This window comes from Loxodonta africana, chromosome 7 (assembly GCF_030014295.1).
Source record: "Loxodonta africana isolate mLoxAfr1 chromosome 7, mLoxAfr1.hap2, whole genome shotgun sequence".
Classification (NCBI taxonomy): domain Eukaryota; kingdom Metazoa; phylum Chordata; class Mammalia; order Proboscidea; family Elephantidae; genus Loxodonta; species Loxodonta africana.
Window position 1 is genome coordinate 12,753,831 of NC_087348.1, and position 23,994 is coordinate 12,777,824.

The 23,994-nt window shown below is 43.9% G+C and overlaps 1 protein-coding gene and 1 non-coding gene across 3 annotated transcripts in view; both read right to left on the bottom strand.

The window, feature by feature from the left end:
* The window catches only part of INCENP (inner centromere protein), a 134,209-nt gene that overhangs the window by 53,098 nt on the left and 57,117 nt on the right, over positions 1 to 23,994 (bottom strand). Inside the window, exon 1 of one of the 2 annotated variants that reach the window (XM_064287931.1) lies at positions 1,668 to 6,938. The exons of the other annotated variant lie outside the window; for it this stretch is intronic. The gene's annotated coding sequence lies outside the window, so the exon portion shown is untranslated. Of the gene's footprint in view, positions 1 to 1,667; positions 6,939 to 23,994 lie in introns of those variants that run through there. 2 annotated transcript variants of the gene reach the window in all.
* Positions 1,446 to 1,636, bottom strand: LOC111753209 (U2 spliceosomal RNA). The gene has a single exon (XR_002788096.2). It is a non-coding gene; the product is annotated as a U2 spliceosomal RNA (small nuclear RNA).

Sequence of the window (23,994 nt, forward strand, 5' to 3'; positions counted from 1 at the left end):
CCCTGACTTGGGACTTCTAGCCTACTAAAAAAACTGTGACAAAATAAATTTCTCTTTGTTAAAACCATCCACTTGTGGTATTTCTGTTATAGCAGCACTAGATAACTGAGACACATGAGCAACTCTTAAACGTGTTGACTGATAAAAGACTTCAGAATGATACAGTATGATGTCATTTACATGAAAAATTTGAAACACGAATCAATACCATATGTTTACAGATACATACATAGGTCATACAAGTATAAATACATACATGAGTCTGAAAAATACTCTCCTGAATTTGATTTTTACCTCCAAGGAGAAAGAGAAATAGGATCAGGGCTTCAAATTAATTGGTAATAATTTAAGGGTTCATCTGAGTCATAAATACACAAGTGACTTGTATTCTTACCTAAAATTTTTCCATGTCTTAAAAATTATTGCAACAAATCTAAAAGTTAGCTCTAGGGTCTTTTGGGGGTATAATCCTCTAGAACTACAATGGCTTCCTTGGTGTGAAACCTTGACTTTATAATCCTGGTTTTCTGAACTGTCACTTTGAAAAGAAGGCAAATGAAGTTGACGAGAAACCAAGGCAGAAAGTCATCTTGGCTGCTAACTTAAAGACTGGACACTCAAGTTCACCCAGACAGGGCTTGAAAGAAAGCCTTGGCAATCTAATTTTGAAAAATCAGCCATTGAAAATCCTATGGAGCGACTTAATAGGTTCCGAATTGAATTTATCACCTCTGCCCTTTCTTAATCCCTGAAATTCACTGCTATATCTTTAGCTCCTGTCGTGGAGCGGAACAAATAAATATCTTGGAAGAAGTACAGCCCAGCCAGAACGCTCCATAGATGCGAGGATGGCAAGACTTTGTCTCAAGTACTCTGGACATGTTATCAGCAGGGCCCAGACCCTAGAGAAGGACGCTTGGTGAAGTAGAGAGTCAACGAAAGAGGAAGTCCCTCAAGGACTGATATAGTGGCTGCAACAATGGGCTCCAACTGAACGGTGAGGATGGCAGGACTAGCAGTGTTTCCTTGTGTTGTACACAGGGTGGCTATGAGTCAGAACCAAATTGAGAACAAAAACATCAGCAAGGCCCCATGGAACACCAACCCCGGCCTTCCCAGTCACCCTCCTACAACTCCAGCCACACAAAACACAATGCAGTACTACCACCTAAAAATCCGGACATTCAAACCAAGCAACAACAAAAAGCAATCTAGAGAGAACACATCACATCCCCACAAACAACTGCCTTCTTTTGAAGTTAAATAAACCGCAACTCTTTCAAAAGGTCCCTTATAGAAAGTCAGACAGTAACGAATACAAGTAGTATTGTTACATCTCAAACAAAAATTTTTTAAGCCGCGTTAAAACAAGCGCGTAAACAAACAACAACCCACACGAACCTTAATTCTTATCTTTGAAACACAAATTAATTCCCCCCAAAGGGGGGGGGTGCACCGTTCCTGGAAATACTGCAATACCAGGTCGATGCGTGGAGTGGACGGAGCAAGCTCCTATTCCATCTCCCAGCTCCAAAAATCCATTTAATATATTGTCCTCGGATAGAGGACGTATCAGATATTAAACTGATAAGAACAGATACTACACTTGATCTTAGCCAAAAGGCCGAGAAGCGATAACGAGAACGCCCACACCCAGCTGGCCTTACCCTCACGATCTCTTTTACAGTTATGGTGACTTTCTTCCACACCGATTAGCTTATTTTTTAATAATGTGCCATCCTTAATATAGATTCCTCATTATTGCTACTTTGCAACAGTTGCTAGGCTTTTGGAAACTGACCTTAAATCGGGCTATTTACTGCTTTGCTTTTGTGCTCATGTAGTTTTTGGTCAGTATGTTTCAGGGCGAATTTTGCATAAGCCCGCCCCCTCCTTTTTTTTTTAATTCTTGGGATTGGCCCACGCACATCACGTGATTTCGATCCCCGTATGGTGTCACTTTCTCCCGAGTTGTGGCGTCAGACTCCCAGCCTAGTTTTTACCGCCGCCGACTTGGTGCGGCCTGTGACCGCGTCCCTCTCCCGGGAGAGCATTTGGAGCGGCCGCGGGGCGGTTAGAGCACAGGCTTTGGAGTCCGAAGAATTGGCTGGGATCCCTGCTCTGCCAGCTCCTTTCTGATCCTATTTCCCTGGGCACCCTGGGACTCTGAGTTCCCTGCAGCACCTGTCCCCTGACTTACTTTAGTGTCCACCTCATCCCATCTGCCGCTTCCTGCTTGTACCCTGGTGGCGCAGTGGTTAAGCAGAGACGGTTGTTCCGGGGCTTGGAGGAGGGAGGGTGGCCAAATACAGCGGCTGTTTTACAGGCGCAAAGCAAAGCCCGGCTCTGTGAAAGGGCTAAATATCAGACCCTGGCTGGGAAGGACTGGAGGTCTCGTTTCCTTGGAAACTGTTAGTACAAATGCGAAATGTGATGTTTGAAGCCCCGTCTCAAATAAAAATCCGGATTTAGAAAGGAGAGACTTTATTCGAAAGGAGTATTGTGAAAGGTGGGAGAGGGGAGAAACAGTTAAAATAGAACACAGACCGTCGTGCAAGAGTCTCCTAGGCAAAAGTTTATTTTTTATACCCATTGAAGCCATTGCCGCGGCGTCGATTGTGACTCACAGCGACGCTACAGAACAGAGTGAATGCTTGCAGAGACCAGAAAAGGCAAAGAAATAGATTCTGCCCTAGAGCCTCCAAAGGGAACGCAGGCCTGCAAGCACCTTGATTTTAACATGATGAGGCTGGTTTTTTATGGTCTCCAGAGCTGTAAAATCTTAATTTTGCATTCTTTCACACCACCACTTTTGTGAATAATTTGTTACAGTAGCAAAAGAAAACTAATTCCGGAATTATAGTTTTAAGCTAAGTAAGAAATTGGCTGCTAACCAAAAGGTCACAGTTGGAATCCACCAGCGCTCCCTGGAAAACATATAGGGCAGTTCTACTCTGTCCTGTAGGGTTGCAGCTTGGTAAAGCACAGGGTGGACGGAAAAGAGGAAGACCTTCAATGAGATGGATTGACACAGTGGCTGAAACAATGAGCTCAAGCATAACAAAGATTGTGGGGTTGGTGGAGGGCTGGACAGTGTTTGGTTCTGTGGCACAGAGGGTCGCTGTCAGTCGGAACTGACTCAACGGCACCTAACAACAACAACATAGCGTTGCTATGAGTTGGAATCGACTCAAAAGGAACAGGTTTGATTTGGTTTTTGTTTAAGCTACTTAAAGGTCCCTGGGTGGCATAAATGGTTTGCATTCAGCTACCAACCTACAGTTTGGCTGTTCAAACCCACCCAGCAACTCCATGAAGAAAAGCCTGGCAATATGCATTTGTGAAGATTGTTGTTGTTGTTGTCAGGTGCTGTCAAGTTGGTTCCAACTCACAGCGACACTATGCATACTAGAACGAAACACTGCCCAGTCCTGCACCATCCTCACAATCTTTGTGATGCTTGGGCCCATTGTTGCAGCAACTGTGTCAATCCATCTCATTGAAGGTCTTCCTCTTTTTCGACGACACTGTGCTTCACCAAGCATGATGTCCTTCTCCAGGGACTGGTTCCTCCTAACAACATGTCCAAAGCGTGTAAGACATAGTCTCGCCATCCTTGCTTCTAAGGAGCACTCTGGTTGTACTTCTTCCAAGACAGATTTGTTTGTTCTTTTGGCAGTCCATAGGTACATTCAGTATTCTTCGCCAACACCACAATTGGAAGGCGTCAGTTCTTCGGTCTTCCTTATTCATTGTCCAGCTTTTACATGCATACGACGCGATTGAAAATATCATGGCTTGGGTCAAGCGCACATAAGTCTACAAGGTGACATCTTTGCTTTTCAACACTTTAAACAGGTCTTTTGCAGCAGGTTTGCCCAATGCAATGCATCTTTTGATTTCTTGACTGCTGCTTCCATGGATGTTGATTGTGGATCCAAGTAAAATGAAACCCTTGACAACTCCAATCTTTTCTTCCCTTATCATGATGTTGCTTATCGGTCCAGTTGTGAGGAATTGTTTTCTTTATGTTGAGGTGTAGTCCATACTGAAGGCTGTGATCTGTGATCTTCATCAGTAAGTGCTTCAAGTCCTCTTTACTTTCGGCAAGCAAGGTTGTGTCATCTGCATAATGCAGGTTGTTAATGAGTCTTCCTCCAATCCTCAAGCCCTGTTCTTCTTCATGTAGTCCAGCTTCTTGGAATATTTGCTCAGCAAACATATTGAATACATATGGTGAAAGGATACAACCCTGACACACACCTTTCCTGACTTTAAACCACACAGTATCCCCTTGTTCTGTTTGAATGACTCCCTTTTGATCTATGTACAGGTTTCTCAAGAGAACAATTAAGTTTTCTGGAATTCCCATTCTCTGTGATGTTATCCATAATTTGTCATGATCCACACAGTCGAATCCCTTTGCATAGTCAATAAAACACAGGTCAACATCCTTCTGGTATCCTCTGATTTCAGCCAGGATCCATCTGACATCAGCAATGATATCCCTGGTCACATCCTCTTTTGAATCTAGCCTGAATTTCTGGCAGTTCCCTGTCAATATATTGCTGCAGCCACTTTTGAATGATCTTCAGCAAAATTTTGCTTGTATGTGATATTAATGATATTGTTTGATATTTTCCGCATTCAGCTGGGTCACCTTTCTTGGGAATAGGCATAAATATGGATCTCTTTCAGTCAGTTGGCCAAGTAGCTGATTTCCAAGTTTCTTGGCATAGACAAGTGAGCACTTCCAGCGCTGCATCCGTTTGTTGAAACATCTCAGTGGACATTTCGTCAATTCCTGGAGCCTTGTTTTTCACCAATACCTTCAGGGGAGCTTGGACTTCTTCCTTCACTACCATTGGTTCCTGATCATATGCTACCTCTTGAAATGGTTGAACGTCTACCAATTCTCTTTGGTGTAATGACTCTGTGTATTCCTCCCATCTTCTTTTGATGCTTCCTGCATCATTTAATATTTTCCCCGTAGAATCCTTCACTATTGCAACTCAAGGCTTGAATTTTTACTTCAGTTCTTTCAGCTTAAGAAATGCTGAGCGCCTTCTTCCCTTTTGGCTTTCTATCTCCAGGTCTTTGTGCGTGTCATCATAATACTTTGTCTTCTTGAGCTGCCCTTTAAAATCTTCCATTCAGCTCTTTTACTTCATCGTTTGTTTCTTTTGCTTTAGCTGCTCGATGTTCAAGAGCTAGTTTCAGAGTCTCTTCTGACATCCATTTTAGTCTTTTCCTTCTTTCCTGTCTTTTTAATGACCTCTTGTTTTTCTTCATGTATGATGTCCTTGCACAACTCATGTGGTCTTTGGTCATTAGTGCTCAATGTGTCAAATCTATTCTTGAGATGGTCTCTAAATTCAGGTAGGATATACTCAAGGTTGTACTTTGGCTCTCGTGGACTTGTTCTAATTTTCTTTAGGTTCACCTTGAACTTACATGTGAGCAACTGATGGTCTGCTCCACAGTTGGCCCCTGGCCTTGTTCTGACCGATGATGTTGAGGTTCTCCATCATTTCTTTCCATGGATGTAGTTGACTTGATTCCTGTGTGTTCCATCTGGTGAGGTCCACATGTATAATCACCATTTATGTTGATGAAAAAAGGTATCTGCAATGAAGAAATCGTTGGTCTTGCTAAATTCTATCATTTGATCTGCAGCATCATTTTTGTCACTAAGGCCATATTTTCCAACTACTGATCCTTCTTCGTTTCCAACTTTCGCATTCCAACCTCCAGTAATTATCAGTGCATTTTGATTGCACGTTTGATCAATTTTAGACTGCAGAAATTGGTAAAAATCTTCAATTTCTTCATCTTTGGCCTTAGTGGTTGATGCATAAATTTGAATAATGGTTGTATTAACTGGTCTTCTTGTAGGTGTATGGATATTATTCTATCGATGACAGCACTGTACTTCAGGATAGATCTTGAAATGTTCTTTTTGAGGGGGGATGCAATGCCATTCCTCTTCAAGTTGTCATTCCTGGCATAGTAGACCATATGATTATCTGATTCAAAATGACCAATACCAGTTCATTTCAGTTCACGAATGCCTAGGATACCAATGTTTTTATGCATTCCCCTTCTTTTTTGATGATTTCCACTTTTCCTAGATTCATACTTCATACATTCCAGGTTCTGATTATTAATGGATGTTTGCAGCTGTTTCTTCTCATTTTGAGTCGTGTCACATCAGCAAATGAAGGTCCTGAAAGCTTGGCTCCATTCACATCATTAAGGTCGACTCTACTTTGAGAAGGCAGCTCTTTCCCAGTCATCTTCTGAGTGCGTTCCAACCTGAGAGGCTCATCTTCCAGCACTATATCAGACAATGTTCCACTGCTATTCATAAGATTTTCACTAATTCTTTTCAGAAGTAGACCACCGGGTCATTCTTCGTAGTCTGTCTTAGTCTGGAAGCTCAGCTGAAACCTGTCTGCCATGGGTGACCCTGCTGGTATCTGAATCCTGGTGGCATAGCTTCCAGCATCGCAGCAACACACAAGCCCCCACAGTATGACAAACTGACAGACACATGGGGGCCCCACTGAATAGATTCCTCTTTTCCTGATGAGTCTGGGGAAGAGCGTGGGGGAAGGTGCTGATTAGGATTATATGACTCAGCTTGAAGGTTGATTTTAGCAGGGTTAATTGTGATTGTAGAAGCTGTAAATGTAAAAGAGTGGATTAAGGGGCAGGCACTGCTGGACTAGAGTATAGTGGCCAAACCTAAAGTTCCTTAAAGGTTTTGCTATGCTGATACCTTGTGAGGCTCAGAGCAAGGGAATAATCTTCTCTTAAATTTTATCAGACACCAGAAAGCGTGAAGCTGAGATGACTTTTGGAGAGCCTGACCAGATCAGATGGATAACTGCAGCAGACCTGAATGGCTGGTATCTGAGTAAGCTCACCCTGAGGACTCCTTTGCCCTACTGAAGGACTAATTGTTAATGACTGTTTCGGATTGGTAAAGTGATTAGGAGGGGAAAGTTAATCCTTCAAGTATGAAAGGGCCAGTGTTTAGAAAAGCCAGGGGATGGCCTGCAGTACTATGGATCACTTTTATATGGCCTTTCTTACCATGGTCTTGTAACTCCCACCAAACAACTGGTGGGACTATGAAAATAAGGTGCTTGTGGTGCACCAGAGGAATTGGATAGCTTGCTAATAATGCAAATTAGGTGCATGGCACCCTCGGGGGAGTGCGACCATGCAAATAAGGTATATGGAACCCTAATGAGTGGATTGGTCAGTTTTGCCATGCTACTAGGCTTAAAACGAGCCATATCAGAGGAACCTCACTACCACCAAGAAGACAAGCTGGAAGTGGAGCACTCCTTTTGGACCCAGGGTCCCTTTGCTGAGAATCTCCTGGACCCAGGAGATAGAGAGAAAGAAATGTAGCACGATATGGTATAACACAATGAGAAGTGGCAGCAGAGAAACAGCGGCAGCAGAACAAGGAGACAAGTGCAAGATGGAACAAGGTAGTTACAATGGGTGTGCCTACCCACTAAACAAGACAGCTGAGCACCTTTGGCCAAGAGGCTTCCTGGTGGAGCGGACTGCCTCTGGGCACTTATAGGTGGAGTTAAAGAGATTTTTAACACTAACTTGAGCAGGGCAGAGGCCGGGCTGGCCCAAAAGGCCTGAGGGGCTGAGGGCCAAGGAGAGGCCTGCATGTGGGCAAGGCTGAGAAGCTTTCCTGTTCAAAGAACTATATCCTGAGTCGTTTCTGATCCTGAATTGTAACCCGTTACTTCCCTACTAAGCTCTAACTGTGAGTATGGTCTGTGAGTTGTGTGGCCATTGCGATGAATTATTAAACGCAGCAGAGAAGTAAAGAGTGCTGTGGGAGAGATGGCTGGTGTTACAATTGGCAAAAAGGTTGGAGAAAGGAGGTATGTCTGACCTCTGCCTCATAGGAATCAGCTTTGAACTGTTGATCTTAATTCTCCTTCCCTCTTGTGAAGTTAGACGGGGATGCCGCCATTTTTACACCCTAATACTCTACGCTTCCTACCTCCTCAATGCACAAGTATAGGAGGGTTCTGAGTGCAGTCAGAGTTAAAATCCTTTTGACGTTAACCTGAAGCTTTGCTCCCTCTAGTCCACAGAGGGAAATCAGTTACAGGAAGGTCAGCTGAAGGCTAGACTCTGAGTGCCTGGTGTCTCTAGCTGTAACCCTAGAAGAGGTAGGAAAACTGCTGAGCGGGGATGGCATGACATGCAAAGAAATCTTGGCCCTTAATACGATCAGGAGAAGACAGAAGGCTTTAGAGAAGTCTCTAACATTGAAAATTAACAAGGGTCACCTATGGAGAATCCACAGCTTTGTGGGTTTGTTTTTTTTTTTAATTGTGTGAAAATATAGCTAACAAAATACTTGCCAACTGAACAGGTTTTACACGTACAATTCGGTGACATTGATTGTGTTCATCATGTCATGCAGCCATCACCACTATCCTTTTCCACATTAGCCCACCACCAATGACAGAATCCACAGCTCTGGTTCCCCTATTTTAACTTTTATCGTGGTGGAAATGTGCACAACAAAACATTCGCTGATCCAACAATTGCTACGTGTAAATTCAGTGACATGTATTATGTTCATGTTGTGCAACCATTATCACCATCCTTTTCAGAATTATTCCACCAGCATTAACATAAACTCAATGCCCCTAAGCAAAAGCCCCCTCTTTACCCCCAACGACTAACAATCTTTGGTTTCTATATATTCGCTAAGTTCGTATCAGTGATATCATATAGTATTTGTCCTTTTGCAACTCATTTACTTCACTCAGCATAACGTTTTCAAGGTTCTTCCACATATGGCCTGAGGTATCAGGACTTCATTTCCCTTTATGGCTGAGTAATACTCCACTGAGGAGCCCTGGTGGTGCAGTGCTTAAGTGTTCAGCTGCTAACTGTAAGATCAGCAGTTTGATCCCACCAGCCGCTCCCTGGGAGAAAGATGTGGCAGTCTGCTACCATAAAGATTACAGCCTTAGAAATCCTGCGGGGCAGTTCTACCCTGACCTATTCGGTCGCTGTGAGCCCGAATCGACTCTGCGGCAGCAGGCTTGGTTTTGGTTTGTTAAGACTCTCTCGTATGTATAGGCCACATTTTGTTTATCCATTCAACTGTAGATGGGCATTTAGTAACTTTGTTTTTAAAAGTGCATTTGGAATCTATAATAAAAATGGTAACCCCTCTCTCCCACGAATAACAAGTGTGTAAATCAGTAACAACTGCTGTAGTTTAACTCAGAATTAGAACAGTACAGGCCTCTATTTTCTAAACGGCTTCATTTTTATAGCCCTCTGGAAAGAAGCTTAATAAAGTATCCTATAGGTAAGAGGAGCAATCATGCAGATAAGTTAGCAAACTAGTTAAGAGGAGAAAGTTGACTAATTAGCTTTACCATCTTACTACTTTAAGTAGCTTAAAAAACAAACAAACAAAACAAAACACCCGTTGCAGTTCACTCGATTTTGATTCATGGTGACCCCACGTGTTACAGAGTAGAACTGACATACTTGGGGTTTTCTTGGCTATAATCTTCATAACTCCCACGTGTCTGTCAGCCCCCACTGTGGGGGCTTGCATGTTGCTGTGATGGTGGAGGCTATGCCACTGGTATTCCGATACCAGCAGGGTCACCCATGGAGGACAGGTTCCAGCTGAGCTTCCAGACTAAGACTAGGAAGAAGGACCAGGTGGTCTACTTCTGAAAAGAATTAGCCAGTGAAAGCCTTATGAATAGCAGCAGAACACTGATAGAATGCCGGAAGATGAGCCCCTTAGGTTGGAAGGCACTCAGAAGACGACTGAGGAAGGGCTGCCTCCTCAAAGTAGAGTTGACCTTAATGATATGAAGGGAGTCAAGCTTTCAGGACCTTCATTTGCTGATGTGGCATGACTCAAAATGAGAAGAAACAGCTGCAAACATCCATTATTAATTGGAACATGGAATGTACGAAGTATGAATCTAGGAAAATTGGAAATCATCGAAAATGAAATGGAATTCATAAACGTCAATATCCTAGGCATTAGTGAACTGTAATGGTCTGGTATTGGCCATTTTGAATGGGACAATCATACAGTCTTCTATGCCAGGAATGACAGCTTGAAGAGGAATGCCATTGCATTCATCGTCAAAAAGAACATTTTAAGATCTACCCTGAAGTACAACCCTGTCAGTGATAGGATAATATCCATATGTCTTATTATTTTATTTATCCAAATTTACCCACCAACCGCTAAGGTCAAAGATGAAGAAACTGAAGATTTTTACCAACTTCCATGGTCTGAAATTGATCAAACATGCAATCAGGATGCATTGATAATTACTGGTGATTGGAATGAGAAAGCATAGCAACAATTGAGAGGATGACACAGACCAGGCAGCGTTTCATTCTGTCGTGCATAGGGTTACTATGAGTTGGAACCAACTCAATGGCACCTAACAACAACACCACACCCACAAAAGCTTGTAAGCCAGCTACTTCATGCATTCATCTCCCCTTATTTTAGATAGCCAATGTTTAAATTGCCCATCCCTGTCAATCCAAAGCAAAGCAGTCACCTTGAAGACTAAGGTGTGCCTGACCCAAGCCATGGTGTTTTCAATCGCCTCATATGTTTGTGAAAGCTGGACAATGAAAAAAGGAAGATCAAAGAAGATTTGACACCTTTGAATTGTGGTGTTGGAGAAGAATATTGAATATACCATGGACTGCCAAAAGAACGAACAAATCTATCTCAGAAAAAATACAACCAGAATGCTCCTTAGGAGCGAGGAAGGCGAGACTGTGTCTCATATACTTTGGACATGTTATCAGGAGTGACCAGTCCCTGGAGAAGGACATCATGCTTGGTAGAGGGTCATTGAAAAAGAGGAAAACCCTCAATGAGATAGATTGACACAGTGGCTGCACGAATGGGCTCAAGCATAACAAAGATGGTGAGGATGGTGCAGGACAGGCAGTGTTTCGTTCTGTTGTACATAAGGTCACTATGAGTCAGAACAGACTCGACAACACCTAACAACAATAACAACATCAAACCAGAGCTCTGAGGAGACAAGCATGTTCCTTGATCTGAAGAATCTCCTGTTCCAGTTAGAACTCTGAGTATCTGCAACCAGAAGCGAAGTCCAGTTCAGAGCAAGCCATCAAATTGCAGCAATCTACACCAGCTCACAATGTCAAATACTTTCTCTTCATTTTGTCAGGTTCTCATCAGCCTAGCAGGATGGCAAAACTGACAAATCCCCTCGTTAGGGTTCCATGCATCTTATTTGCATTATTAGCAGCCTATCCAATTCCTTTGGTAGGCCACAAGCACCTTATTTGCACAGCCCGGCCTAGTCCTTTGGTGGGAGTTACAAGACTGTGGTGAAAAGGGCCGTATGAAAGCGATATCACACCGCATAGGGCCTCACTCGTAAGGAAGGTCAAGAAGAAATTATTCAACACTGTGCCCAGGATTTTTCCTTCGCTTTGCTGAGGTACAAGCAAAAGAAAAATAAAACACGGCGTCACGTTCTTCATCACCCAGATACCACTTGATGCAGGCCCCCCTCAGAGAAGGGTCTTTATATACAGCAGCACTGACTTCAAGAAACTTCCAGCGTGCTCTGCTTTCATTGGAATCTGACAAGCACTCAGATAGGTTAGATTTTTCAGTGCCCCAAAACACAAAGATCCGATCTTGATTCTCTCTTTTATTTACCCCCACGTCCAATTTCTCAGGGATCCTTGTCACCTCTACCTCTAGAATACTCCTGAACCATCCCTTCTCTACAACCACGCCCTGGTGTAAACTACCCCCAACCTCCCTCTGATTATAGCAGTGAAAAACCAGATTCAGACTCATGGCGACCCCATGTGTGTCAGAGGAGAACTGTGCTCCACAGGGTTTTCAACAGCTGATTTGTCTTCTGAGATGCCTCTGGGTGGACTCGAGCCTCCAAGCTTTGGGTTAGCAGCCAACCATGTTAACTGTTTGCACGACTCCAGGACCCTTGTCTCCCTGCTTGACCCTTGCCCTTCTGTAGTCCATTCCCTTCATGGGCCAGAGTGAGCTTCTAAAACAAGTTAGAACCTATTTCACCCTGTTTAAAAATTAATGGGGAAAATGTAATCAATGCCTTTGAATTGTAAATGTGGAGGTTGTGTCGGTGAATGTTTCGGGGTGTGTATTTTCATCACAATAAGGGGGGGAATAAAAGGAAAGAATGGGTTCCCCCAGCTCTTAGAACCAAAGCCAAGCTTCTTCCCTGGTCTCTGAGACCCCACATGCGCCTCTCCATCCTAATTTGCCTCTTGAGACCCATCTCCTGCCACTTTCTGGCTCACCTCCTTCTAGCCACACCAGCCATCTTTTTGTTCTCCGAACATGCTAAGTTCGCTCCCACCTCAGGGCCTTTGCTCCTTCTATTGCCTCTGCCAGGAACGCTCTTCCCCGGATCTCTGCAGGGCTGGTACCTCCCTGCCACCCAGACCTCAGCCTAAATGTCACCTCCACAAAAGACCTTTCTTTTCTAAAACTAATGTAGCCACCCAGCCACTCCACCCCATGCCCCTGTGGCATTTTCATCCTAGCCTTTAACCTAATATTTTCTTCTTTATTTGTCTAATGATGCATTAAGTGTAAAATTAAAAAATTAATGGTTGTTTGTGTCAGGTCCCAAAACGTTTCCAAGAACAAATAAATCAAAATGGCCATTTGTGCCAGGTACAAATATGGACAGAACAATTGAGAATTTTTCAAATGGTTCTAACCACAGAAACTTTCCAAAAAGAACAACTTGATGGTTAAAAGTGTTTCTGACTTACCATTCCAGACTCCACCAATTCCCACTAAACAAGTATAACGATGGAACCAATGACAGAAAGACCCCGCTTTGTAAGACCCTCCCTTCAATTAAGGACTCCCTTTTTGTTGTGTTGGGTGCCATCGAGTCAATTCTGACTCATAGCCACCCTATGTGACAGAGTAGAACTACCCCATAGGGTTTTCTTGGCTGTAATCTTTATGGAAGCAGATTGACAGGTCTTTCTCCCACAGAGCCGTTGGGTAGACTCCAACCTCCATCCTTTCAGTTAGCAGCCAAGTGCTTAACCGTTTCGCCACTAGGACTCCCCTAATTTGCCTTAAAAGCTCTGCATTGTACTCTGCTCCACGAGTGAGCCCCTGCCACGTTTGGCTTGGATACTCCGTTTGCAAACAGTTTCTTACTCATCTCTAATTGCTGGAGTCCCTGGATGGTGCAAACACTTACCAAGCTCAGCTGCTAACTGAAAGATTGGAGGTTGGAGTTCACCGAGAGGCACCTTGGAAGAAAGGCCTAGCATTCTACTTCTGAAGTATCAGCCATTGAAAACCCTATGGAGCACATTTATACTCTGACGCACGTGGGGTCGTCATGAGTTGGAATAGACTCCATAGCAACAGGTGTGTGATGGTGTAACTCTAATTGACTCATTGATCAATTTTTTCTTTTCAACAAATGTATTGTCTGTCTCTTCCCCCTGGAATGTAAATTCCATGAAGACCAGGAGCCTACACTGCCGTATCCCAGCACCTAGCATACTACCTGGCACATAGTAGGTATTATGGATTGAATTGTGTATAAACTTGGCTAGGCCATGATGCCCAGTATTGTGTGATCATTCACCGTTTTGTCATCTGATATGATTTTCCAAAGTGCTGTAAATTCTACTTTTATGACATTAATGAGGTGGGATAGGCAGCAGTTATGTTAACATGGTAGGACTCAATCTACAAGATTAGATTTTGTGTAAAGCCAATCTCTTTTGAGATATAAAAGAGAGAAACCAGCAGAGAAACAGGGGGACCTCAAAGCACCAAAAAACAAGAGCCAGGAGAAGAGCGTGTCCTTTGGACCTGGGGTTCCTTCGCAGAGAAGCTCCCTGAACAGGTGAAAATTGATGACAAGGACCTTCCCCTAGAGCCAACAGAGAGAAAAAAGCCTTTCTCTGGAGCTGGCACCCTGAATTTGGACTTCTACCCTTCTAGACTGTGAGAGAATAAGTTTCTCTTTGTTAACGCCAACTATTTGTGGTACTTCTGTTAGAGCAGCCTTCGGTAACTAAGATAGTAGGTGTACACGTATTGCTGAGTGAATGGGTGAAGGAATAAAGCTTTTACCAAACTTCTGGAATATCACTTGTAATGGGTGAAATAACCCATTGCCATTGAGTCAATTCCAACTATGGTTGCCCCCAAAAAAGATATGTCCGTGTCCTGGAGACTGTGAATGTGACCTTATTTGGAAAAATAGAGCCTTTGCAGACGTAATCAAGTTAAGGAGCTTGAGATAAGATCGTTCTGGATTACCCACATGGGCCCTAAATCAGGTAAGTGCCCACAGAAGAGACAGAAGAGGACAAAACACAGACACGCAGAGGAGAGATGGAAGCAGAGATTGGGCTTATGCAACCATAAGCCAAGGGACACCTGGAGCCACCAGAAACCAGAAAAAACAAAGATGGGGTTCTCCCTCAGGGCCTTTGGAGGGAGCGTGACTCTGCCGACATTTCGATTTGTACTTCTGGCCTACAAAAGTGTGAGAGAATAAATTTCTGTTGTTTTAAATCACCAAATTTGTGGTAATGTATACGGCAGCCACAGGAAACTAAAATGTCACTCAAAGGCCCGCCTAGGTTCCTGAGTCTTCTATTACAGTCTTCCATGATTCTCCATTCCAAGCCCAGGGGTACAGGCCTGTGGTCTCTAGGCTGGAAAATAAAAGTCACTTTGTCTCTCTTTCTTTTTACCTCCCAAATCTACCCTTCTTTGAACTCCTCTGGCACCCATTAGCTGTGTGTTCACTTTGATGCTAAACTAACCATATAAACCAGCAGGTGATTATCTTCCACATGTTTGTCACATTGTCACCAAAGAGCTAAAGGAAGGGGTTGTTGGTCCACTTCTTGGCATCACCCATGACAGTTTGCACAATACAAGGATCTGCGTAGACACTCAGTAAATAGACTGAATGATGGGAAATATCAGTACATCAGCTGCTCGGACTGGGGCTACAAAGCAATGACTCGGGCATTACGGTAGATCCAGTGGACTTTGCTGCCTTTTAAAGCCCTGAGTTGATGCAGATTTTGGTATAATTTGGCCTTAGCACCCCTAACCTTCAGTTTCTCAAACCCAACCGTTAGTTCCATTTACCACAGTGCCCCCCAAGCCTGGCCACCGTGGGAAGGGTTTCTAAGCCTTGTTCTCTGATTGGTAATTGCACAGTTGTCAAAATGACCAAGTACTTGGAGGGAGGCCACCGAGATGGCAGGAGGTTAATGAGCTTTTTTGTTGGTGCTTCATTTGCCCCATCCCTTGATGCAAATCTGAGTTTGGTAGTGTTTATCGGGGTCCTTCCCTGACAAAAAGAAGGGACGGTGCAAGGGAAAATCAAAGGAGGCGGGAAAAAAAGTCCATAAGAAATCAGGAGAAATAGAAGACCTAAGGAAAAAGCCAGGATTTCAGAGTTAGTTAAAAAAAGAAAGAAAGAAAACTACACCCGTTGCTGTCAAGTCGATACCGAATCATAGTGACCCTATAGGACATAGTAGAGCTGCCCCATAGGGTTTCCAAGGAGCACCTGGTGGATTTGAACTCCCGACATTTTGGTTAGCAGCTGTAGCTCTTAACCACTACACCACCAGGCAGGGTTTCCCAGAGTTGGTTAATGAGTAAAAACTGTTTCCCTTACAGTAAGGGAAGAAAGTAAATATTTTTTTCTTCTCAACTCTTGGCTCAGGCCTTGAGGACCCCATATGAAGAGTGCATACTTACGTGTGTGCTCAGGAAAGAAGACCCTGGGTGGTACAAACGGTTAAGTGCTCAACTACTAACCAAAATTTGGCAATTTGAACCCACCCAGAGGCACCTTGGAAGACAGGCCTGGCGATCTGCTTCCAAAAAGCCGCAACCTTGGAAACCCTATGGAGCGCAATTCTTCTCTGACACACACGTGGTCTCCATGAGTTGGAATCCACTCGATGGCAACTGGTTTCATTTTTTGGTACTAAGCCTCACAACTGGACCAATAAGCAACATCATGGTAAATGGAGAAAAGACTGAAGTTGTCAAGGATTTCATTTTACTCGGATCCACAAACAACAGCCATGGAAGCAGCAGTCGAGAAATCAAAAGACGCATTGCACTGGGCAAATCTGCTGCAAAGGACTTCTTCAAAGTGTTGAAGAGCAAACATGTCACCCTGAAGACTAAGGTGCACCTGACCCAAGCCATGGTATTTTCAATCACATCATATGCATGTGAAAGCTGGACAATGAATAAGGAAGACCGAAGAAGAATTGACGCCTTTGAATTGTGGTGTTGGCGAAGAATATTGAATATACCACGGACTGCCAAAGGAATGAACAAATCTGTCTTGGAAGAAGTGAGGCCAGAATGCTCCGTGGAGGCAAGGATGGCGAGACTGCATCTTACATACTTTGGACATGTTGTCAGGAGGGATCAGTCCCTGGAGAAGGACATCATGCTTGGCAGAGTGCAGGGTCAGCGGAAAAGAGGAAGACCCTCAACGAGGTGGATTGACGCAGTGGCTGCAACAATGAGCTCAAGCATAACAAGGATTGTAAGGATGGCGCAGGACCAGGCAGTGTTTTGTTCTGTTGTGCATAGGGTCGCTATGAGTCAGAACCTACTCGACGGCACCTAACAACAACAACAACAGAGAAATGGCAGCCATGTCAGGGAATGGTGGACACTTGTCTTTTCCTTAGGACACACCTCTGTTGCTCTTTCCTTTTCTATTGTGTTTTTTTTTTTTTTTTTCCTCCACTGTATTTCTCCTACCCAGGCTTCTCTGGGGATCTTTGTAGTCCTTTGCATATTAGGTTCTTGTCTGCCTTGTTGGAGAGAAGAGACTGAAAATCCTCCATGAGGTACACAGGACCCTCCCCTCTGAAGGCAACAGGGTGCCACCACTCCTTGCTCCCACCTGTGCCTCCTTGAGGGGCTGAGGGCAGGGACCGGCTTGGCTTTTCCATACCCTACTTAAGGATGCCATGGCCAAGAGAACACAACTCAGGAGAGAGACAGTGGGGAGAGCTCTCTATTTTCCTTTTCTGGATTTTTTTTTTTCTATATGCAGAATACAGCAAAAATATGTGAAGCAAAATGAAAAACAAAAATGAAGACGGCAAAATAGCAGACGGAGATAGGAAGGTGGCGCTGTTGTGGTAAAAATGTGAGATTTACCTGATGATCTATAAAGCCTATACAAGCAATTTAGAAAGTTTGCTCCAAGTCCCTATGTAAGGAAGGTCCATTGAGTAAGCAAATTTAAGGTGCTAACTACCCCAACAGAGTGAAGACGCAAGTTGGACTCCTTTAGAGATAGATTTTCTCTACTTCAAGCTTGTCATTGTCGTTAGGTGCCGTGAAGTCAGCTCCGACTCATGGCGAGCCCGTCCATGTATAACACAATGAAACACTGCCTGGTCCTGTGCCATCCTCAAAATCATTGCTATGTTTGAGCCCATTGTTGCAGCCACTGTGTCAACCCATCTCGTTGAAGGTCTCCCTCTCTTTCGCTGACTCTCTACTTTACCAAGCATGATGTCAATTCTCCAGCTATTGGTCTTTCCGGATGACATGTCCAGAATAAGTGAAATGAAGTCTTGCCATCCTCACTTTTAATGAGCATTCTGGCTGTAATTCCTCCAAGACAGGCTGGTCTTTCTTCTGGCAGTCTATGGCATACTCAATAGTCTTCACCAACACCACAATTTGAACGCATCAATTTTTATTCTGTCTTCCTTTTTCGTTGTCCAGCTTTCCCATGTATATGAGGCACAGCTTTGTCATCAAAATGACATCTTTGCTTTTTAACACTTTAAAGAAGTCTTTTGCAGCAGATTTGCCCAACGCAATTCATTGTTTGATTTCCTGGCTGTTGCTTCCATGGTATTGACTGTGGATCCAAGAAGAAAGTAGTCATTGAAGAGAATGGACTTGAAAGAAGAGAGACTTCCACCTGCCCCAGGGATGTAATCTGAGAAGTAAGGAGGGTCTACAATTGGGGTCACATAGATGACACATGTATTTGTGCACACACACACACATTTTGGCTTAGAATAAGTATCTGGGCCTTGGTTTACTTGATTACAGAGGTTCTAAATGGGTCAAGGTAGCAGCAAAAGAAGGATAGGTGAGAAGAGACTGGAAGGGGTAGCCTCTTGTGGAGATACTAGGCCCTGGGATACATTTTTTAACATAATTTTATTGCACAATAAAACCAAAGTACAGAAAACCACACACAACTAACATATGGTTTAGTGAATTAGAGAAAGAACACCTTCATAACCACTGCCCAAGTCTAACAATAGAACTTTCCAGAGACGCCTGAAGCCCCTTCTGTGTAACTTATCCCCATCACAACCCCCACCTCTGCAACAGCAGCCACTCTCCTGACTTTTATGTTGTTGTTGTTAGGTGACCTTGAGTCGGTTTTGACTCATAACAACTGTCACGGCTTGAATTATGTCCCCCCAAAAATGCGTGTATCAGTTGGGCTAGGCCATGATTCCCGGTATTGTGTGATTTTCGTATATGTTGTAAATCCTGCCTCTATGATGTTAATGAGGAAGGATGGGCGGCAGCTGTGTTAGTGAGGCAGGATTCATCTAATCTACAGGATTAGATGGTGTCTTGAGGCAATCTCTTGAGATATGAAAGATAGAAGCAAGCAGAGAGCCAGGGGAACTCATACCACCAAGCAAGAAGTGCCAGGAGCAGAGGGCATCCTTTGGACCCGGGTTCTCTGTGCCTGAGAAGCTCCTCAGCCAGGGGAAGATCGAGGACAAGGACCTTCCTCCAGAGCCAACAGAGAGAGCCTTCCCCTTGGAGCCGATGCCCTGAATCTGGACTTGTAATAGACTGTGAGAAAATAAATTTCTCTTTGTTAAAGCCATCCACTTGTGGTATTTCTGTTATAGCAGCACTAGATGAATAAGACAGGGACCCTAAGTACAACAGAACGAAACACTGCCCGGTCCTGCGTCACCCTCATAATGGTTGGGATATTTGAACCCATTGTTGTAACCACTGTGTCCATCCATCTCGTTGAGCGTTTTCTTCCTTTTCACTGACCCTCTACTTTACCAAGCACGATGTCTCTCTCCAGGGACTAGTCCCACCTGATATCATGTCCAAAGCACGTAAGATGAAGTCTTGCCATCCTCCCTTCTAAGGAGCATTCTGGCTATACTTCTTCCAAGACAGACTTGTTCATTCTTCTGGCAGTCAATGGTATACTCAATATTCTTTGCCGACACCATAATTCAAAGACATCAGTTCTTCTTTGGTCTTCCTTATTCATTGTCCAGCTTTCACATGCATATGAGGCGATTAAAAATACCATGGCTTGGGTCAGGCATGCTTTAGTCCTCAAAGTGGCATCTTTGCTTCTGAACATTTTAAAAAGGTCTTTTGCAGAAGATTGGTCCAATGCAATATGTCATTTGATTTCTTGACTGCTGCTTCTACAGGGGTTAATTGTGGATCCCAGTAAAATGAAATCCCTGACAACTTCAATCTTTTCTCCATTTATCATGATGTTGCTTATTGGTCCAGTTGGGAGAATTTTTGTTTTCTTTATGTTGAGGTGCAATCCATACTGAAGGCTGTAATCTTTGTTCTTCATCAATAAGCGCTTCAAGTCCTCTTCACTTTCAGCAAGCAAGGTTGTGTCATCTGCATATTGCAGGTTGTGAATAAGCCTTCCTCCAATCCTGATACCTCCTTCTTCACAAAGTCCAACTTCTTGGATTATTTGCTCAGCATACAAATTGAATAAGTATGGTGAAAGGATATAATCATGACGCACACCTTTTCTGACTTTAAACCACGAAGTATCCCCTTGTTCTGTTTGAACGACTGCCTCTTGGTCTACGTACAGGTTCTATACGAGCACAATTAAGGGTTCTGGAATTCTGATTCTCCACAATGTTATCCATAATTTGTTATGATCAACACAGTCAAATGCCGTTGCGTAGTCAATAGAACACATGCAAACATCTTTCTGGTATTCTTTTAGCCAAGATCCACCCGACAACAGCAATGATATCCCTGGTTCTATGCCCTCTTCTGAATCTGGCTTGAACTTCTGGCAGTTCCCTGTGAATATACTGCTGCAATCATTTTTTAATTATCTCCAGCAAAATGTTCCTTGTGTGTGATATTAATCATATTGTTCAATAATTTCCGTATTCTATTGGATCACCTTTCTTTGGAATGGGCACAAATATGGACCTCTTCCAGTCTGTTGGCCAGGAAGCTGTCTTCCAAATTTCTTGGCATAGATAAGTGAGCACTTCCAGTGTTGCTTCCATTTGTTGAAACATCTCAAATTGGTATTCCACCAATTCCTGAAGCCTTGTTTTTTGCTGAAGCCTTCAGTTCAGGTTGGACTTCTTTCTTCAGCACCATCAGCTCTTTATCATATGTTGCTTCTTGAAATGGTTGAACGTCAACCAATTCTTTTTGGTACAGTGATGCTATGTATTCCTTCCATCTTATTTTGATGCTTACTGCAGTCGTTCGGTATTTTGACCATAGACTGTGGGGACCGTGGTCTTGGGGAACATCCAGCTCAACTGGCATAGCATAGTTTATAAAAAAAAAAAAGTTCTACATTCTACTTCGGTGAGTAGTGTCTGGAGTCTTAAAAGCTTGCGAGCGGCCGTCTACTATACACCACTGGTCTCACCCCGTCTGCACCAAGGAAGAATGAAGAAAACCAGACACAAGGGAAAGATTAGTCCAAATGACTAATGGACCACAAGTACTACTACGCTACTACAGCCTCCACCAGACTGAGTCTAGCACAACTAGATGGTGCCTGGCTATCACCACCGACTGTTCTGAGAGGGATCACTCTAGAAGGTCCCGGACAGAGCTGGAGGAAAATGTAGAACAAAATCCTAACTCACACAAAAAAATAAAAAAGACCAGACTTACTTACTGGTCTGACAGAGACTGGAGAAACCCTGAAAGTATGGCTCCTGGACACCCGTGTAGCTCAGGAATGAAGTCACTCCTAAGGCTTACCCTGCTAAAGATTAGACAGGCCCATAAAATAAAATGAGACTAAATGGTGCACCAGCCCAGGAGCAAGGAAGAGAAGGCAGGAGGGGACAGGAAAGCTGGTAATGAGGAACTGAAGGTAGAGAAGAGGAGAGCGTTGACATGTGGTGGGGTTGGCAACCAATGTCACAAAACAATATGTGTATTAATTGCTTAATAAGAAACTAGTTTGCTCGGTAAAAAAACTTCATCTAAAGTACAACAAAAAACCATACATATTAGAATCCTTCAATATGGCAACTCAAGGCTTGAATTTTTTCTTCAGTTCTTTCAGCTTGAGAAATGGCAAACATGTTCTTCTCTTTTGGTTTTCTAACCCAGATCTTTGCACATTTTGTTAGAATACTTTGTCTTCCTGAGCCGCCCTTTGAAATCTTCCATTCAGCTCTTTTGCTTCATATTTCTTCCATTCGCTTTAGCTTCTATATGTTCAAGAGCAAGTTTCAGGGTCTCTTCTGACATCCATTTTGGTTTTTTCTATCTTTCTGGTCTTTTTAATGACTTTTTGCTTTCTTCGTGTACATGTTCTTGATGTCATCCCACAACTTGTCTAGTCTTCAGTCGTCAGTGTTCAATGCATCAAATCTACTCTTGAGATAGTCTCTAAATTCAGGTGGGATATACTCAAGCTCATACGTTGGCACTCATGACATGCAAGCCACCACAGTACGACAAACTGACAGACTAATGGCGGCTGACTTTCACGGTAATCACGTATTTGAGTTCTCTATAGTTTTATCACCTAAGTGTGCATTGCTATATACACTATAGTTTATTCCTGTCTACTTCTTAATTGAATATGCCTTTTCAGCCTCTTCTGGTTTGTGAATTTCCCCTTGATGTTTCCCTTTTTCTTATAATTTATCTGTTGCTGAGCCCAAGCCCTTTGCCCTGAAGAGTTTCTCACAGTCTGGGTTTTGCCAGATGTACCCTCAGAGTAAGGAGCCGTAGTGGTACAATGGTAGAGTTCTGGACTGCTAACCTAAAGGTTGGCAGTTCAAACCCACCCACCAGCTCTTTGGGAAAAAAGATCTGCTGCCCCAAAGATTACAGCCTAGGAACTCTTACGGGATAGTTCTGCTCTGTCACATAGGGTTGCTATGAGTCAAAATTCACTTGACGGCACCAAACAACAGCAACCCTTACGGTAAGGTCTCTAGATGGTGCAAACAGTTTGTACCTGACTTCTACCCAAAAGGTTGGCAGTTTGAGCCCACCCAGCAGTAACATGGAAGAAAAGCCCTGCCGATCTGCTTCCATTAAGATTACAGCCAAGAAAATCCTGTAGAGCAGTTCTAATCTGCACACATGGGGTCGCCATGAGTCTGAATCAACTGAAGGGCGACTAACAACAACCTTCATGGTGCCGTTCAATGTGTCCCCTCAGTCTTTTGCATTTCCTGCAAATTGGCAGCTGGGTCCAGAGCCTGGATTAGAGACCCAGGTTCAAGTGGAGATAAATAGTTTATAACGATGCAGCTACATTGAATAGGCTCTGGGACCAAGCTCAGCAGGAGGTTAGATGAGAGAAAGACAGTGGTCAGACAGCAGAGGCATCGAGCCTGGTTCAGGCACCTGTCAAAAGTCAAGTCCATCCCGACTCATAGCAACCCTACAGGACAGAGCAGAACTGCCCCAAGGGGCTTCTAAGGCTGTAATCTTTGCCGAAGCAGACTGCCTCATCTTTCTCCTGCAGAGCCGCTGGTGGGTTTGAACTGCCAATTTGTGGTTAGCAGCTGAGCACTTAACCACTGCACCACCAGAGCTCCTTGGTTCAGGCATAGCAGCAGCTAAAACGAAGAGGTAGGATATCAAAGTGACCGTCACTACGTTGTCTTGCTCAGGCTTAGGAACTGAAGCAGAACCAATGCAGATGTATAATGGGGGTAAGGCTACTGAGCATTTACCACCTCCTGCTGGTGATCTGCTCCTTAAAGACATCAGCCTAGGAAACCCTGTGGAGCACTGCTACTCTGCCCTATAGGGCCAGTATGAGTCACAATATACCCGGCAGCACGCAACAACAACAGTGTTGATATGGAGTCCCTGCATAGTGCAAACCAACCAAAAGGTTGGTGGTTCAAACCCACCCAGAGGCACCACGGAAGAAAGCCTTGGCAATCTGCTTCCAAAAGGTTGCACCCTTGAAACCCCTCTACTCTGACACATGTGGGATCGCCATGAGTCAGAATCAACTTGACTGCAACCGGTTTGGTTTTTGGTGTTAGTGCTGACACCGTACTAAAACAAGCACTTCGCATGCATTCTCTCATTTGACCCTTACAACGACTTTATTGTTATTCCCAGTTCATGGATGAGGGAACTGAGGTATGTGGAGCTCAAGCAACTTGCTCAAGTTCTCACTGCAGGCAAGGAATGGAACCCAATTCAAACCCATACATCTGACTCCAAATACTGCATTCTTAACCCCAAGGCAGCACTGCAGAGACAGGTGGCCAGGACTGGGAACCAGCGGCGGGTGGCAGCCCATGCGCCTTTTCTGTGGCCAGTCAGGAAGGACCAATTTAGGCAAGTCAGACTTCCAGTGGGTGTCAAGATGCCCTCTGGGCTACCTCACCCTTGTAGACGCAATGAGCAGGCCTATGTGCCGAGAAGCTCCCTTCTCCTTTCTAGGAACAGTGAACAGTGGCCAGGTCTCTCAACCTCAAGCAACAAACTATGAAATGAGGAAGAGAACTTCAACCTCAAATGAAAGAGAAAGTCCCAGCAGAATACTGGCAGGCGTCGCTCTGTTAGGGGGTAAACAGGCAGTAGCTGTTAACTCCATATTGAGGTGGCACAGACAAATGGCTGGTGCC